At 38.4% G+C, this 18,190-nt stretch overlaps 1 protein-coding gene across 3 annotated transcripts in view; it reads left to right on the forward strand.

Moving 5' to 3' along the window:
• The window catches only part of NCF4 (neutrophil cytosolic factor 4), a 53,633-nt gene that overhangs the window by 22,634 nt on the left and 12,809 nt on the right, over nucleotides 1–18,190 (forward strand). For 2 of the 3 annotated variants that reach the window (XM_042050637.1, XM_042050633.1), the window contains exons 3-4: nucleotides 4,412–4,525; nucleotides 4,692–4,766. The gene's annotated coding sequence lies outside the window, so the exon portion shown is untranslated. The remainder of the gene's footprint in view (nucleotides 1–4,411; nucleotides 4,526–4,691; nucleotides 4,767–18,190) is intronic. The other variant, XM_042050635.1, reaches the window with a different exon arrangement.

Below are 18,190 nucleotides of genomic sequence, written 5' to 3' on the forward strand. Positions count from 1 at the left end.
GAAAACCCATTACATTGGCAAACTGATGGTCCGCTTGAAACTTGAATGTTAAGGGGAGAGGCAAGCAGTATAAGTGAGCTGTTAGGGGACAAATAAGCAAATAACAATGATAAAAATGCCATTGAGACCTATTTTCCATTGTGTAATCCACCTAGGGACACTTTTCCTGATATATAATGTTTTTCTGGCAAGGGAACACATTTTGCGAAGGACCACGAATCATACATCTGATGAAAGCGGCATCGGGGATATCACGATGCATCAGGAGGTTCAGTTTGAGACATGGGACTCCACTCATGAGGTGAATTGGAAGATGTAGCCCCCTCATCAGCGTGAGGAAAAGCAAAGATAGGCTCTGAAGTTCGCCCTTTTCTCTCTTTAGCCTTGCTACTTGAAATAAAATGCAACATCTCTAAACTGCCTCCTGCACCTGAAACTACAACATTCAGCTTTACTTCCTGGCCTTGAAGGAAGTCAGAAATATTTTTTTTCCTGCAGGAAACAGCAAACTCAATTGTGTAATTATGATTGCTCATACTTACAGGGGCATGCAAAATCTGCATTCAGGGCCCCATTGGGCAAGGTACTGTAGAAGTCTAAAAAATTTACAACCTGAGCTTTCTTAGGACAGACAGGGAATTGTAAACGAAGAGATCCTATATATGTATATACAGCCATTATACATTGAGTGTAACCTTTTCAGCATATAAATTCTCTTTATGCTGAGTTGCTCATTCCAAGGAGAGACACCTTTGAAGACACTTCTATTTTTGCTCTGTCAAGCAATAATAACAACAATAAAAATGCCATTGAAATGTATTTCCCATTCTGTGATCCATCTGGGGACATGTTTCCTGATATTTAATGTTTTTCTGGCAAGGGAAAACATTTTATAAAGGATTATGCACTGCATTTATCTGTAGTGCATTTATCTGTAATACATTTATGAGTAAAAAAAAAAAAAGTTTTTTCTGTTTTAGCACTCAAACCCAACATTTCTTAGGTTAAAAAGCAACCAAGGTTTTGTGATACAATGTAAATTATCTTTTGGGAAAGGTGGGTGCTGCAAAAGTGAGATCTGAGTTTTCTAGCTTGATGAGCTGATCTTAGAAGTGAGGAAAAATAATTGAGGTGTGTATGGGTTATGGGTAGGAATATTCAAAAATATTTCTCTACTGCCAGTATAATTTATATGCTGAGTTCTGTGATAAATTAGAAGTACTCCAGCAACTTCAGATAATTTCTAAACAGGCAGCTTTATTGAATCAAACATGACAAAGGTTAATTCAATCATTTTTGTTCTCTCTCTCTCTCTTTTTTTTTTTTAATTACACTTCCTGTAGTGGTTTTTGAGTTTTCAGTGTGCTACAGTAGTATGGGAAGTAATACTACTTTTCAGTAGCGTCCTTAATTTCTCACAAACATAATGTCCGTACCCCAGCTCAGACAGGTGATAATTACAATGTGAGGTAGCTGGCTCTTGTGGGTCCAGATGTTTCAACCACATGATGTGTTGCCTTTGGAACAGGACAAGTCATCGTACAGTGTTTGCTAAATTCAGTCAGGTGGGGTTTGCATTAAGCTTTCACATATTATAAACCCTTGGTGTAGTACCAAGATTAGATTCTGGTTTAGACATACCAGTATCTCAGGGTTGTAAGCTGCATGCTTCATTTCCATTTGGTAGCTGGCAGAACAACTTTTCTCTTTCACATTCCTTTGGCAGCTTAGAGAGGGTAAGGATTGTAGGAGTGTCTTTTTGGCTAATGGAGTGTGACTTCCATTTCTGTCTACTCCACTGGAATGATTGCATTTGTCCACCAGTGAAAGGAGAGCAAGCCAGTCACTGTGATTCCTCTGCGTAATTCAGCCATGGGAAAGCAATCCTGATTATTGGAAATCCTTTCTTATCCTTTTAGTTAGTTCCTGCTAAAGCTTATTTACAAAGAGGGAAGCAGATTTATGACCACATTCAGCATATAGAGAGGTCTTTCTTACATGTCCAGTATTTAATTAATTAAAAGGGGTTTTGTTGTTGGGATTTTTCTTTTTTTTTTGGTAAGAAGAATACAATCAAAATCTGACACATCTAGGTTACTCATACAAATCTTCCTGAAGCTGGAAGGTGTGGAGAGTTGTGGCAACAGGCTCACTCAGAGTTCACCTAAGTGAAATGGTAGAATTTAGGGAGGAAGTTTGTGTTACTGCACTTGTCAGTTTTGGTAATGTGGTTGCACATTTACTATCACCTCAATCAGGTTCATTCAGGAAAAAATTAGGACTGGGTTTCCCCTTCGGAATACATATATGGTGCAGAGTTGGGGATACTCATCCATTATAATTTCCTTTTATCTTTCCCACCACACATAACTAACTGCAATTTGAATAATAAGGTGTTCCAGGTCCCTATCAGCCAATATAGCCAAAATTTTGGATGTTACTATCACAGCACTAGCATCTCACCTTGCACTGCTACTTTCTCCTATGTCCACTACACGTTGTGACAAGCAACTTCAGTCTTCAAGGATACCAGCCAGTCATCTTCTGCTCCCCAGAACTCCTCCTTATTTGTTAAAGAAGTAGTAGAATCATAGAATCATTAAGGTTGGAAAAGACCTCCAAAATCATCAAGTCCAACCTTTGACCGAACACCACCAGCACTAAGTGCTACATCCAGTTGTTTCTTAAACACTTCCTGAGATGATTACTCCCCCACTTTCCTGATCAGCCCATTCCAATGGTTAACCACCCTTTCAGGGAAGAAATTCTTCCAGATGACCTGCCTGAACCTTTAGTCTGCCAACGATGTTATGAAGATGAGTGCTTGTATGTGTTGCAGAGGAGAATGGGCAGATTCATGGAAGAGAGAGCCACTGAAAGTTATCAAACTCCTACAGGCCACATCTAGCTTGTGAAGTTCCTGAGCCAAAATGGTTGTGATTTGGGATAGGATTAGGGGAAGTTGTCATAATCTGATTGCCTTGTGATTACATTCCTCCAAACACTTTTGTCTATGTCCACTGTCACTGTTTACACTACTGAAAATGTCCTTTGTTTTGTATGTATTAATTATAATTTCCTTCTGCAATGGCCTGTTCTTGGGTTTGCCTGAGGGAAGTCTGTATTCCTAGGATGGAAACGTAGTGGTTCCATTTTTACTGATTTTTCCATTCCTCTGATAATTGCCTCAAAACCTGAAAATAGCAAATGGCTACAAGAGATACCCCAGAGGTAAGAAATAGGTCACTACTAGTCCATGCTACCAGTGGGCTTTGGGGACTCCCCAGCTTGTATTGCAAATGGTGTGGAAAAGAAAGTGAAATGTCTCGCCCAAAGGGGATAATACAAATGAAAAACAGAGGTAGGTGTAAGCCCCTGGTGAGAGTTAGGCTCAAATTACCAAACAAGAAAAAAGCAAGTGCTGAAAGAGTAGGTCTGTGTATCATAACACCTCCTAGCAACTCTCAAATGGATATTTACAGCAGGAAAAAAAGCTGTTAGTCCCAGTGGGAAACCCTGACCCCAAGGTTAAGAGAATGGAAACAGTTGGTTTTCTTTACAACAGACACTTGTGGGTATCAGACATTTGTCATAATTGACACTCTGGTGGTGTTCACACTGGGATGGATAAGGCCCATGTAATTATTACCACAGGGGCTATATTCCAGAAAAACTAGCACAGCAGAAAGATGGTTTCATTACTTATTCCTATTTATTCTAGGCTGCTGGTGGGAGAACAGTCAAAGTATTTAAATCAGGATAAACAGCTTTTGGGGAAATTGGACCTTAGTTTTAGCAGCTGGAATCCTGTGGTAACCCGAATTTTGATAGTTATTCTTTAATTAATCTGTTGGGTTTTTTTTTTTTTTTGTGCTCTTATAATTCATTTCAGAGCTGTTAGTGCCCAGTGAGATGGACTTAAAAGTCAGAGGTTTGTAAAGCAGTCATATCTTTCTGGGTTAACAGCAAGTGGGAAGAATTTTACAGCTATGATGCTCAAATGGCAAGTTGGGGTTTTCCTGCCAACCTCCCAAGTGGAAATTGCTAGATATGGAAGTCTGTAACTATTAGCAGAACAAGAGCACTGTTGTGTCAGCTGTTTATTTATTGTCAACATTTCATTAGAAAATAGTTCTTACATTAACACAATTGGTAAATGAGATATCTTCTCAAGTTTAAGTGATGATTTGAATCCAGCTAAGGAGAATAACAGTAAATAAAAGTCATTATTCTGTAGTGTTGTTTCCATCATCCTAATGAAATGAGTTGATCAGCATCAGCCCAGTTGTTAATAAACAAATACAGACAAAATAAACTTATTTGGACTAGAAGAATAACTTAGTGTAGTCCATGGCCTGAATCAGACCCAAACACTGAATTCTCCTGTGCTTTTGCTTCTTTGTGTCTTTAGGTTGCCTAAATGGAAGACTACAGGAAGGAAATGTCTGCTCTTGCTACTTCTTCTAAACTTCTTAAGAGAATGGACAGACATTCAAGTGTGAGCTTGTCCATCTGCATTCACCAGGTAAATGTCAAACTGAAAATCTGGGTTTATCTCTTGTAACATCCTTATTCTCTGTGTTCAGGAAAAAAAATTATTAAAGAAAGACTCACAGGCATGTTCCTAAGGGAAGTATATTTTCCCTGCCATTTCCACTGTATCTCAACTGCTTCTAACAATTTCCTTTTAGGTATTCCTTCTGATAATCATCTTATCACCCTGTTCACAGTCTTATGTATGGAGATTTCTTTCTTTTCCTATGAAAGTGAGTAAGTTTATTCCTACACTTAAAAAAATTATTTGCAAAAAGGAAATACATTTGTTGGACTAACCATTTTTATAGAAACTTAAATTATTTTTTCAAAATATTTGAATATATTTATCGATTTAATTAAAAAATTATATATTGTATTTATTTTATATATTTAATTTTATATATTTTTAATAGATTTGTATATTTTTAACATATTTTTTATATTTTGCACCTCTGAATGGATCCTTATTATGGGCATACTTTTTTTGCTTGGATGTTTGTATTGTTTCTCCTTCCCCAAAGGGTTCACAGTGGCAGTCTCTTGCAGGAATCACCTTATTGCAGGTCCTTTTTGCATTTCTCCTTTCAAAACTTTGTATATATTCCTTGTGTAGGTAAAATAAGTGTTGTAATCTAGAAATGGAGCATCAATGCACTTGGTACAGATGCATCAGCCCTTTAGGCTCATGCTTTGGTATGTTGATGGTTGTTTGTAAGAGCCAGTAGCATCCCAAACCCTTTGAGTTTGGATCTCACTGGGACACAGAAGCTGCTGTCTTGAAGAAGAATGAGATATTTCAGAAAATTGATCATTAATAACTTGCTTGTGGATGATGCAGAGACTCGCAAGACACAGGTGACGTGCTGGTTGGCAGCATTTTGCCTCTGAAATTTATAATCTCTGTTATTTTTCTGCACTTCTGTTGACAATTCTACTCTGTTATTTGTGAAAGATAAAGCAAGTATTGGGGCATACTAAAAACCTTGTTGATCTCTGAGGTAGTGTAGCTCCATGTCTTCTGTTACTATCACCTGGCTGCCTAGGGACTTATTTTTCCAACACTTTCTCCTGTTAAAGGGTAGACAACTGAAATGCCAACAAACCAACTGTTTGCATGAGACCACACAGTATAGTGGCACAAGAAATTACATGTCACATCCTGTCCTGAGGTGGTATCTTCCAAAATGGACCATCCTTTTCTTTTTTGTTGCTCTAGATCTTGATGGTGGGAAGTATAGCTTGTGACAGCAGTTTTACTTGGGTGGAGCAAAGTGATCATTCCTTTCACACAGAGGGTTTGTTTGTTACTTGACCTCTTCTTTACTACCACATTCACCCTGATGTCTCTTTTCAGTTGGGCTTCTTTTACCCTTTCTTAATAGAGCTAGATTTGTTCTGATTATTAATATTATTCAGAAGCCTGTATTCATACTCATACTGTAAAAATGCTTAAAGCTGTGTTCACAAGAGACAGGGGAAGGACTGTGGCTCTTCCTTCTCCCAGGAGAGGGAAAGTTTGCTAATGCCCTGTGAGGGAATGACAGATGATTTCTCTTTCAGGTTATACATGCTCCAAATCCTCGCCACCATTTTTCTCCAGCAATGAGGAGACAGATGCTACTGTAACAGCATAGAACTTATGCAAATCCCTTACAAAGACCTTTATTTCTGCTATGAATAAAAACAAGTGACTTGCTTCACCTTTCATCCTATTTTTAGATGAGCTTACGTTTCTGAAGGATGTATTTGATTCCCTTTCATGGTTTTGGCTAGTTTCCTGTTGGTTTTTTTTTTCCCTTTACTTTTAGTGTGATATGGGAGGATGAGGTGCGAGAAAGTGTCTATTTCTCTGAGCTGTTATGTTGGTATTTGTTAACCTGACATTTTGTGTGATGTGCCCAGTTCCCTTTCTAGCAGTTTCTAGTAGCCATGGGAATACAGACAGCAGAAATCACACTTTTCACACACAATTTCTCTCCTGAAAAAAACCCCCAAACTGGTGGAAAGGATAATCAAATGATTTCATAAACAAACCTTTGATTTGGCTTCAGAGTAAATGCTATGGAGTCTGGGGAGCAGAAGTTTATTTTTATTTCACCAGTTTAGTGTAACCTGATTTGCAAGGATTGCATTTACATCTGGAGAGCTGCAGTCTTGACTCAGTTGTCTTTTGAGGGTCTGAACCATCTTCCATGGCTGTCATTGAGACTCTTGTGGTTTTTAATGGAGATTTCACCAGGCTGCTCTTCTAGAGCTTTTCTCAGGAACTGCAATGTGATGGGGATCAGTTGGTACCACTGAATAATTACTTTCTAGAGAGAAGGCCAATTGGTTAGGAGTTTCATTGACACCATAAATCTATGTGGGTACTGATCTCTTGTTAGATATCAGTGACTGCTGAAAACTACTGATGTTTTAGATTGTAATCTAAAGGCAGAAAAAAACAGCTAAAAGATTTTTATCTTATGCTGTTTTTTCTTAAGCACCCATATTTTATGCGTGTGCTTTTTTTATTTATAACAAAGAGTACATATTGAACTGTCCCATTTATGTTTTGTTTTGTGCTATTATTTTGAGGGTTTTTTGTGGTTGTGCTGTTTGCTTTGGTTTTGTTTTTGTGTGTGTATGTAGGATAAGTAATTGTCCATCTTCTGACATAGAACCACGGAAGTCCACAGTTCTGGAATGAGGAATTATCATATATTGTTACCAAAACTAACCAGGTATTGACATACAAATTTTTCAAACACTGTCTATTTTATTACTCACTGAGACTGGGAGGAATATCTGTTGTGGTAAGTACTTATGAATATGTGAGAGAAGCAAACAAGGGAATGATTGATTGTGTGAGGACGAAGACTGGGGAACAGATACATACATGCTGAGAGAGAGGGATGCAGATAAATACCTTTTCACCATGGGTGTCAGCTGGAACAGGTGCCTCAAGCATGCATGCAGCCTTAACCTGCGTGTGTGTGTATACATTCCTCCTCCCTACACAATCTACGCTTGTAGAGGAAAGTATGAACCTATGTGAAAAATTACAATCATGTGTGCAAGTGCACACCTGATGTAGAGTTAAATGAAAATTGTTTCAACAGCTGAGCTCTTGCTCTTATAAGATCAGGGAAATTGTGGTCATCTTGAAAAATGTGGGGAAGCTTTCAGAAACCTGTAGAAAAAAGCATAGTTCTCCTATGTTTTGCTAAGTGGAACATTTGGAACTTTCTGCTCCCCTACCAGAAGTGCATCTGATACACTGTACAGGGATTTCAAAGTTTAATTTAGCTTAACTCTTGGCTGCAAACAACTGCTGATAAATTTAGTTGGGGGATTAGGGAAGGCTAATAGCTCCTTAAAAGGAGCCTGAAGACGAGACAGCAAAACAAAAACATCTGCTGGAGTCTCCCTTAAAATCGTAGCTCACCATACAGTCATATTTTAGAGAAATAAATAGGTTGGATTTGGGTGAGAAGTGATTTCTGTAGATATAGACACTTGGGGAAAGAAAGCCAGATGTGTTTTTAAGGGAGTTGTTCCCTTTGCAAAGTGAAGGAGGAGATATTTTGACTGGAGTCAGTAGCATATAGCAAACCCCCTTCTCCTGTGGTTCTAGACAGTTTGCTAGCCCTTTAAAAATAGCTATTGTTAACTCCTTTTCCCTGTTTTATATATATATATATTTTAATAGACTGTCATATTTGTATAGTCTTTGGACTTCTTTGGCAGCATTACTTCAAGTGTACATTCTTAAGCATGGCCATCACATCTTCTTAAATTTCCCGGTGGTTAGTAAAGTAGTGTTAAGCAGTACTTCATATGCCCAGTCAAAATGGAGACTCAAACCAAATCAATACAAGAAAACTCAGTCCGGTGTTTATTTTGAGAAGAGACTTATTGGACATTACTAGAAGTTTCTCTTCCTAGATGCTTCTTTCTCGCTTGTTTTATACTACATCAAATTTTCTAGATCCAGCTATAACTGGGGCCTTTTATAAGTATTGTACTTAGATGTCTCATAGCAAGAAACAGTTCTTATGCCAAATGCACTGTGATCTTGCACAGTCTTCTTTATCCTTAACTTTTAGACTATGAATAGTCCCTCTGAAGCTACATTTGGAGCCTAAATGAGAATGAAGTAACTATTTAATACCTTTTTTCCTGCCTTCTTCACATAGCCTTCTGCTATCCTACAGTTACATCTTTAGTTTTTCTATTGCCCGAGGGCCCCAAAGAGAACTTGGGTGAGAAAAGGCTAAAAAGAAAAAAGTATTTGAATAATTATTATTAAAACTAAGAGGGAGTAATCATTTGATAAAATTTCAATCTGCTTCAAAAGAAATGTCCTTTCACAGAGTGTTTAATTATCTTGGGGGTTTAGCAGCTAGATGGTTATTATTTCAGCAAAGAGTTTATTGAGATTTGCAGAAGGATTATATATGTAAAAGCAGAGTGTCTGTTGTTAGCCTGGCTAAATCTGATAGACTTTGAAAGCATAAGACAGTCATCTATAAGAATGTGAACTATATTGCCAAGTCAAGCAAGTATGTGTTGTTTTCAATTTTTTTTTTTTTGTGTTTCAACTATCGGAAAGAAAATACTCAGATTAGAAATACAGGTCTGCTCTGATGAATCAGAATGTGGATTCAAGAGTGAGAGAAACTGACAATTTTTCTAGTATAGCAATTTCTGTTATGTTTATAAACTCTTTGTATATTTACATGATAATGTAGGTGGTCTGGGAAGCCCCATGTCTTGCATTTAAAATATGTGAACAGTAACTTTTCTGTAGCTGAGAGCAAAATGTCACTGACTTTTCAAGTTGTATCTCTGAAATACCAGTTGGAGTTATGTAGTTATGTGGTGAAAGTGTTATTTTCTGTGGTTCTTGTTCTCTGAATCTAGTCTAGTTATAAAACTCTGCAGCCTTTCTGACTGTTCACTAGTTAACAGCCTAAAGAGCCCAATTTCAAGTTGTGTAGATGTTTCTTCATCCTTTTTTTCATGGTGTCAGGCATATAGCCAGGCATGCTGAATGTCTGTAACTGTTTTATTTCGTATTCTAAGACTCTTGATGTCTAAAGGCCACAGCGCTAGCAAGAATAAAGAGACTGAGGATAATGGGAGATGAACTACTAAGGCAACAGAAAACCTGAATAAATGTATTAATTGCTAATCAAATTACTGCATGTCTAGTGCTTGTATGGTGTATAATTTTAGTGTCTTTATTCATTTTCATGGCAGACATACTTCCCTCCTCCCCCCCTTTCGAGCACTGAATACTTGATGTGTCAGGCAACATTTGAGGAAGGCTGCTCAAAGGTACTTTACGCACCAAGACCTCTTGATTATTTTACAAGTATCATTAATGCAGACCAGGTTTTCCCTGGGATTACCAGGTCAGTTTATAGGTTTCTTGGTCATTCCAAAGCTTCCCCAAACACTTGATATACTTGATGACAAGAGAGCTGACAAAGCATGAGCAGGCCTGAAGCCAAATAATTAGCTGCTATTTAGGGGAGGTGCCTTGAGGAATTACTTTCCAACTCAGAAGTTCAAGACTAGAAGAAAAAAGGTTGGGATCAAAAAAGGCAGTAAAAGGTTATGTGAAGAGGAAAGTAGATTAAATAGGAAGATGGGCTTGGGGAGGGATGAGTGCCACAAGGGGAAAATGGTGAGGTGGGAAAAGATGATGATAAAAGAGAAAAGAATTTGCAGATGAATGAGGTAGGAAGTATAAGCAATGGAGATAAGTTCATTGCTCCTTTCTGTCAATCCAATCTGAGAATATTACTCAATGCCTTTTACTATGACGTTATTAAAGGTAATGATTTTAGAAGTGTTGATTTTAGGAGAACTTGGGTTTCATCTCGTTCATTTTTTTTTTAAATACAAGAAATTTAATTTTATAGCACCATACCATAGACTGTCTGAAGTGTTCACAGTTGCCAAATGCCTGTGAAATTTTAATTTAGGTCAAGCAGGTCATCTTGGATATGTTGACCAGTAACTCTGATAGAGACTTTTGTTGTCTGAAGATAGCATCTGGTATCTGAACATCGAATAAATAAGGTTAGAAGGGGCTACCACTTGTCATATATGCAACGAACAGCTCAAAGCTGACCTAATATAAAGGATAGGCTATGCTTGTCTAGCCAAAGTTTGCACATTTCCCATGATGGAGATCCCATACTCCTTCTAGGCCCTTGTTCCAGTGTCATGCTGAATATTTTTTCTTATGTCCACTGAGATTTTTTCACTTGTGCAACTCTGTGTCTTGTCCTTTCATTGTCCAGGAGTCTAGCTGTGTCTGCTCTTTAATCCCACTTTATTTAGTTGGAGTAACAATTATATCTCCCTCCCAGTCTTTTCCTTCTTAAGCTAAATGGAGTAATTTACTTCAGCCTTTCCTTGTATGTTGTGTGCTCCAGCCTTATTTGTCCTTGGCTGAGCTCTATCAGACTGCCAATATTTGTCTTGTTTTTCGGGGTCCAAAACTAGTGATAGTATTCCAGATACAGCCTGATAAGCATTTACTAGACAAGAAAAATTATTGCTCTTGACCTACTGGCTACTGTTTCGTTAATGCAAAAAAACTCCAACAAACTGAAGTGGAAGTATAGAGAGAGAAATAAAGACTACAAGCAATGAAGATCTATGAAAAAAGAGGAAAAGCAAGGATTTGAGCAAAGCTTGGTCAGCAAAATTGCAAGTGTTGCAGATCTGAGACTGTAGTTGTGCTAGGCAGCCATGCTGTCAGACAGTGGAAAACAGGCTCTGATTTATTACCTTTTATGATGCAGAGGTCTTGGCAAGGAATATTACAACCTCAGGCATCTAGAGACTTTCAGGTACCAACAGAGTATATTCCAGGTCATTCCCCAGAGGGTAAGGTCAAGATTCTTATTCATCAGTTTTCCCTTCCTATCTCCTAATGTAAATCATATTGGCGTATCTAAGAGATATAATTTATAGCCAGCCTGCTGGGTGGTCAGCTTCACATCTCATAAATTAAATGGCCAGACACATGTGGGTCAAGTTTGGAAATGCACTGCATTTCTTTAGGGGAAGGATGGATTCTTCCCAATTCTTCCTTACATTTGATTATTTCCACACATTCCTACTTTTACTTTTTATGTTCCTCTTTTTGTCAGCTATGCATTGTCCCTTTTTTTTTGTCTCATTCTCTTCTCTTTCTTCAGTGGAGCGTATTAGTGGTTGTAGTAGATCAGTATATAAAATTATCTGACTTTTATGTGTAATCTTTTGTTTATCTGACTTTCCAGATATAGAATAAAGGACTATGTTCCCCTTTCCAGCCTTCCCTCGCTTGTTCTCTCTGCAGAGGCACATATTTCACAATGAAATGAACTGCAAAGAAAGTTCAAAGAAAGTTCTCTGGATGTCAAAGATCATGATGCTCTCTTGCAGGCGAACAGCAGAAGGAGATGTCCCAGCTCTTCTCAAATTCTAAAGAAAGATTTAAATAAGTCTCAGACGGGTCTGTGGATTATCACAGCACTCACTGTACAGCAAGGCCTGAGATCCTTTTTCTTTTTTTTTCAGACCAGGTTTGTGCTTGATACTGCTGATCAAAATAATTATCACAGAAAAAGCATTAGGGAGGATGATGCTGTACCATCCAAAGAAATCTTTAGGCAGTGCAGGTTATTTCGTTCTGCCATAAAGTGTTAACAGTAGAAGTTATTGATATAATTCTGTTATCGAAATTCTTCTGTTTTTTTCTTTTTATCCTGCAGTCCCCTCACTGCATGTTGTTGATACAGTCAAGAGGAAGAAGAGTGGACTGGGGAGAATACAGTGGTGTGGCGTGTTCTCCTTCTGGCAGTATCAGCACCCAGGAAGAAATAAGTAGTATTGAAAATGGATCCAATTTAATACTGTGGAAAATGACAATTCCACTAAAAGGCACCAGCAAAAATTGCTCCAGTGAGCTGGAAGCAAAGAGGGGCATCTGTTTTTTCTGGTTAGTTAATGGGAATACCTCCAGTTCAATCCCCTATTGAGTACATCAGCCCATGTTGTGAAGGTTACTTGACCATTCTCATTTCAGTAGAATGTATTACAGCGCAGACTATCTCTGTGAGACGCAGATGTTAACCAAGGTGGGGAGAAAGAGAAAACAGATTCTCTTTTAAATCCTTCATTATAATATTGCAGAAATCAGTTCTTATTCTATCTCATCAGGGTGGTGTTAAAAGACCCTTGTGGCCAGCCTGATTTAGTTTTAGAGCAGCCAGACAGACTCTGATATGGCGAAAAAAAGAGAAAAGGGTGTGTGTTAAGTTGACTGAATCTTTGCAATTGCTGGCAAATCCAGTGGATGGATCTTCTGACAAACTGGACAGGGAGAGCTGGAGATAGATCCCTGGTAGATCTAAGAGCCAAAAATCAGCTAAATATCTTGGACAAGTTTGGAAGCTTGTTTCTTTTTTCTTGTTTGGCTCATTTCCTTGCCCCATCCCCCCTTCCTCTGCAGCAGCAGCAGTGTTGAAGGGGGTGCACTCCGTCTGGCAGGCTGTTGGAGGAGTCTCTGGCCTCAAATTACACAGCATGAGAACTCTGTGGACAAAATTAGCAGCAGAGTTCTCTGTATTAGGTGCCAGGGAAAAATGTCACATTCAGCAGAACTCAAGAGGTGAGATGTGGAACAGAAAGAACCGGAACAGGACATCAATCCCCCTCTACCTTTTACTGTTTTTCAACAGACATATCTGAGAGTGTCATAACCACCTTGTTTGGACTAAAAATTATTTGGGTAGTACATAGATTTTACTGTTTATCTTAGTCACAGGCATGTTTGATTTTTACTCCACTTCCTCCTTTTCCTTTATTTTGAAATTTTCTTTTTGCCTTTTCACAAGGAAGACACTTTTCAATCATGAAAAAGTGCTGTTGACACACAGTTTTCTGCCCCCTTTTCCACCTACCTGTGTTACGATTCCTGATGAGAAACCCACTGTTATGGCACTACACTCACATCGTGCAACAGCTTGTACAAGTTGTTTGTAGTGAAATCTGAGAAAATGAATAAAGTGATGGCAAATGAATAAAGTGATGGCACATAGGGCAAAGGCACTAAGGGAGAGAGGAGCAGCTACTCAAGAACTGTGTTCTATAGATGCTACCTCAGTAGCTGCTGTCTCATTCAGAAAAGCTATTACAGAAAAGGTCATGGTTTGGGGGTGTGTTTTGGCTTCTTTCATACATCATAAAGCAATAAAATTCTTGCCACACCACTGTTAGATTGCTCTGAAGCATACATGTGAAAGAGGCTGCATTAGTATCTACATGTGGAGATGGGTTGTCAGGAGACAAAACGAATTATTTGGGGCTGTGCCCATAGACACATACACTCACTATTGTCAGAGCAGACTGATTTTGTAAGACAAAGTTATCAGGCAGTGTTTGTTTAATGTATTCCTCCCCATTCATTCTCCTAGTCATGTTGATATCTGCGCTGTGAGCTGGGCTGGGAAATCGATCTGTGGCTTAAAAAAGTGTTTTTACGGCTGGCTTAGTTAGCTGATATATTTTGCAGCACAGCCTCAGATGTGCCATCCTGTAAGGCAGGAAAAAAGCAAGAGTATGTGAAGACAGGGAATTTCCTAAGCTGATACCATCACCATATACTCATTTCTTGAAATCACAACTTCAAAGTTCTCCAGTACTTTTGTTTGGCTCAGATTATTGAAGCAATCCACAAGCACGATGATGTATTCCAAGACTAAATAGCAGTCTGGGCAGAAAGCTAATTTCCTTTCCTTGTTGTTTTCTGTAGTAGGACAGGCCCATTGGCTACTGCTGTTTAACATATGTGATAGTTTAGCCATTACAGTATTTTCTGAGGGTTTGGGAATCTGTTCTAAGGCCTGGCATCGGTGCATTACTGGCACATTTTAGAAGACCTACCTTTTTGTGTTGTTTTCTGTTTGCACTGCAGGTGATTTGAGGGCAGGCTGGTTTCTAAAGATAATGGTTGTAGTTTCTCAGTTTTTACCTGATTTCCCCCAAGAATTATACCTCTACTGAGCATTTTTCCTTCTCCCCTCCCCCCTCATGAGAAAAGTCTTAGTCAGCCCTACTTTACAGATGGCAAAGCTAAGGCAGAGGGAATTACACACAGCAAGCCAGTGGCTGAACTTGCTGTGGCAGTTAATTAAGAGGTCTCTTTTTCAGACCCAGTCTCACATAACGAAGCAGCCTTCTGCCTGTTGAGGTATGGGAGACATAAACTCCAGCCTTCCAGACTTGAAATGTACAGTCCAGCCACTGACTTGGGATTGAATTGCTTATTGAAACGTTAATTGGTGCATTAATTCCACAAGTTTATCTTTCAAGGAATGAAGGCTGAGGTACTAAATGGCCAGTAGGTGAGGCAGCAGGTGAGACAGGCTGTGAGGAATAGACAGAACAGAACTTTGAAAATCACAGGACTGGTATTTTTTACCTCTATATTTGCCACTTGACTACCTATCTTAATCTCTAGCCCCCTTGCCCCCTGATTTTATTAAGGAATATTGTCCCAATTTATGAACCATTAGAAAATGAGCCATAAACTCTCTACAATGAGCAGACTGGATGTTTCTGCACCAGAAAATTGTGCTTCTTTGACTATATCAGTGTATCTTAAGTAGTACAACTCCCCTAGGGTAAAGACAATTATACCAGTGTAAAAGTGCATATCCAAATATAGCTGAGTCCCGAATGAGAAGGTACCTTTTTACAGTAATAACGAGGTCCACAGTAAGGCACAGATTTATTTCCTTACCTTTAGAAACCTGAGGTGACAAAACTGGGAGTATAGCCATTTCATAATTCATATATATTCCTAGGAGACAGATAAAACCTTCATAGGGAGCATTGGCCCACTTGAGGTCTTACTGGTCAGTGGTGCCTGTCTTTCTTCACTGTACAGAAAACTTCACTTAACTAAAGACATTATCTAAAGTTTCTAAATTAGCTAAAAGGAATTTGGTCACAGGATTTCTTCAAATGGATGGGGAAATTAAACTGTTAGGAATGCATCACTGCACAAATTTTAGCAAATCCCAACCCTGTTTTGCCATTTGGGGAAGTTCAGTGAAATCTTTTTGAGTAATTTTAACAGGTCTTTTGAACTTGTGAAATAGATGAAGCAGAATTTTGTCTGTCTTGAATAGCAATAACTCTGACAGATTTTTGATTCTCAAGACGATTAGAAGACTTAAAACACAAAGACCCTCCTGCCACAAAGGTGCACTGCTGCTATGCACTAAAACTAGATTTTAAAGTTCTGGAGGGACGGTTGTAGGCACAGCTCTCCTAGGAGTTCTTGAAAGGAACTTTCCTGCTTCTTTGTCTGCAATGGCCAGTTACCAGATTTTGACATTGGAGAAGTTGACTGGAGCACAGGATTCCACCTCCAGCCCATATCTGTCATGCACAACAGCAGTGACAAGCTCTGCCCTATTTCTTCCTTATTTGCCTCTTTTATCCAGGAAGTGATATGTGATCTGGATGAAGAAATGTTCTCTTGTTGGTTCTGAGCTTCCATTTTTCTCACTTAGTCTAGTCCTGGGCATCAATATCCGTCTGAGCTCTGCAAGAACAAAAAGCTCCATTGCTCATGAAGGAGTAGTTTCTTCTAACTCTTCTAATCTAAGTGATTCTGCTCTATCAGGAAGAAATCCTGTATATTTTTAAAAGATTTTCAAAGGAAGCAGGTTTATTTTTATAGAAGAATTGTTTTCCACAGAGAGGAAGATCATAATACTGCTGTGATATTGGTCTGTGCAAGAAGAGCTGGCGAGATCTGCCTACTGAATCATGAACCATCAAACCTCAGAATGGTACTGTTGGTTACGTATTTCCAAAATAGCTGATAATGTCAAAAGAAAAATCTCACTTTTTGGGGTGGTTTTTTTTCCTGCAATACTTATTCCTTATTTTGCTCAAGCAATAGAGGTGAAAAAGCCAAGATTCAGGTATATGATTTAGTTTGATGTTCTGAGAAGAATGGCATCAAAAAAAATGCTGCTCTTTCTTTAACATTTGGTTCTGTAAACCTCTTCCATGTTGAGTAATAATTTATTCTGGAAATGACACCATTAAATTCACTGTCAGGATCAGTGGTAAATGCTGACCTTTAAATTTCTTCAGTCCAAGATGGATTATTTAGTTGTATTTATATCAGCAGGGCATGAAAAGGGTCCTTTTCTGCAAATGCCTACTAGCTACTTTTTACCCTAAAAAAGCAATAATGAAAACTGTGCCCAGATTTAGTTCAAAACACATTTACAAATTCTATCAATCCATACTCCTGTGGCTTTTTTAAACCCAACACGATGCATGAGAGGGAGAGTATCCATACATTCAGACATTACGAATTGAGCCATTATCAAATGAAGAATACAAAACCAATTAGCTCAACTCTCAACTTATGCCCTCTTTGGTTTTTTTCCCAAGAAGTTCAGAAAGATAGGACAAGTTCAACTTTGGGGTTTTTTTGTTTGTTTTTTATTTTTTTAATGGTTTTATTTTCAACTGTCCTGAAAGCATATAGGAAAGAAACAGTCTTGTTGCTTACCATTGCGCCAACTGCCTCCTAAGGATTTTGTAGCACTACCTGCAAAAGAGCTCTGAAGATTGCAGAGCAGACATGAATAGCTTATCTAATGTAACTTTTGTCCAAAAATTTTACAGAACTGTAATTAATTATTCATGTGCTATAATAAAAATAGCAACTATTTTAAACATGGTTTTACACATGGTATTTGAAAATAAATATTGTAAAATCTATTGAAGGATTCCGTAAAGCTGATGGTAACCATACAAGAAAAATCTGTAACAAGTATTACTAAAGGAAAATGGAATAGATCCCTGAACACTTCCCAAATCAGTGTTATTACAGTTGCAGCTCAGTCTCAAGCAACCACAGAAGCCAAGACACCTGACTGCTAATGCTGTGCATGCTACAAATATTCCACATGTCCTTTGAAAACAACAGGATGAATGAGAGTGTCTTGCAAGCCAACTCTGCCGTATGTGTTTCTATTTGATGTTCAGCTTCCTTGCAGTGATGGCTAAATGTTATTTCCTTTGCAGATTAATCTCTCATGAGATCAGAGATCTTTTAAGAGTATTATTCTTGTTCACTTTATCCTACCACTTGAAAGATTTATGCTATGGTGATTGAGCATAACTGCACAACACTTTTCTAACATCAGGTGCATCAGAGAGAAGCCATTATTCTATAGAGACGCGCAAAATGGTACAGTAGCTGCTGCCCTAGCAGATGTGGTATGTAGTGCTGTCATCCAAACTTGATTCTGCTGAGTATTTCTGCTGCATTTTTTGATTTACCTTTTATTAGCAGTTCATGTATTGTTAGTGATTTAGGGCTACATTCCTATTTTTCATTAAAATTCCTCACTTGCTTTGGTTGTTTGGTCCTATCTGATACTCTCGGATTTCCAGGGTATCCTTGTACATGTGTTTTCTAACAACAGGTGCATTGGACAGAAGGCCACAGTTTCACAGCTCACAGGCATGTCCAAAATAATACAGGAGATAGTGAACTGTGAAGAGGCATATAGTGGTGGCAGCATATGGTCATGATTCAGCCATCTGAGGATTCTCTTAGCAGTCTCCT

The sequence above is a fragment of the Corvus kubaryi genome, unplaced genomic scaffold (assembly GCF_017639235.1).
Source record: "Corvus kubaryi isolate FWS band 111438036 unplaced genomic scaffold, C.kubaryi_AGA036_p1.0 74, whole genome shotgun sequence".
Lineage (NCBI taxonomy): Eukaryota > Metazoa > Chordata > Aves > Passeriformes > Corvidae > Corvus > Corvus kubaryi.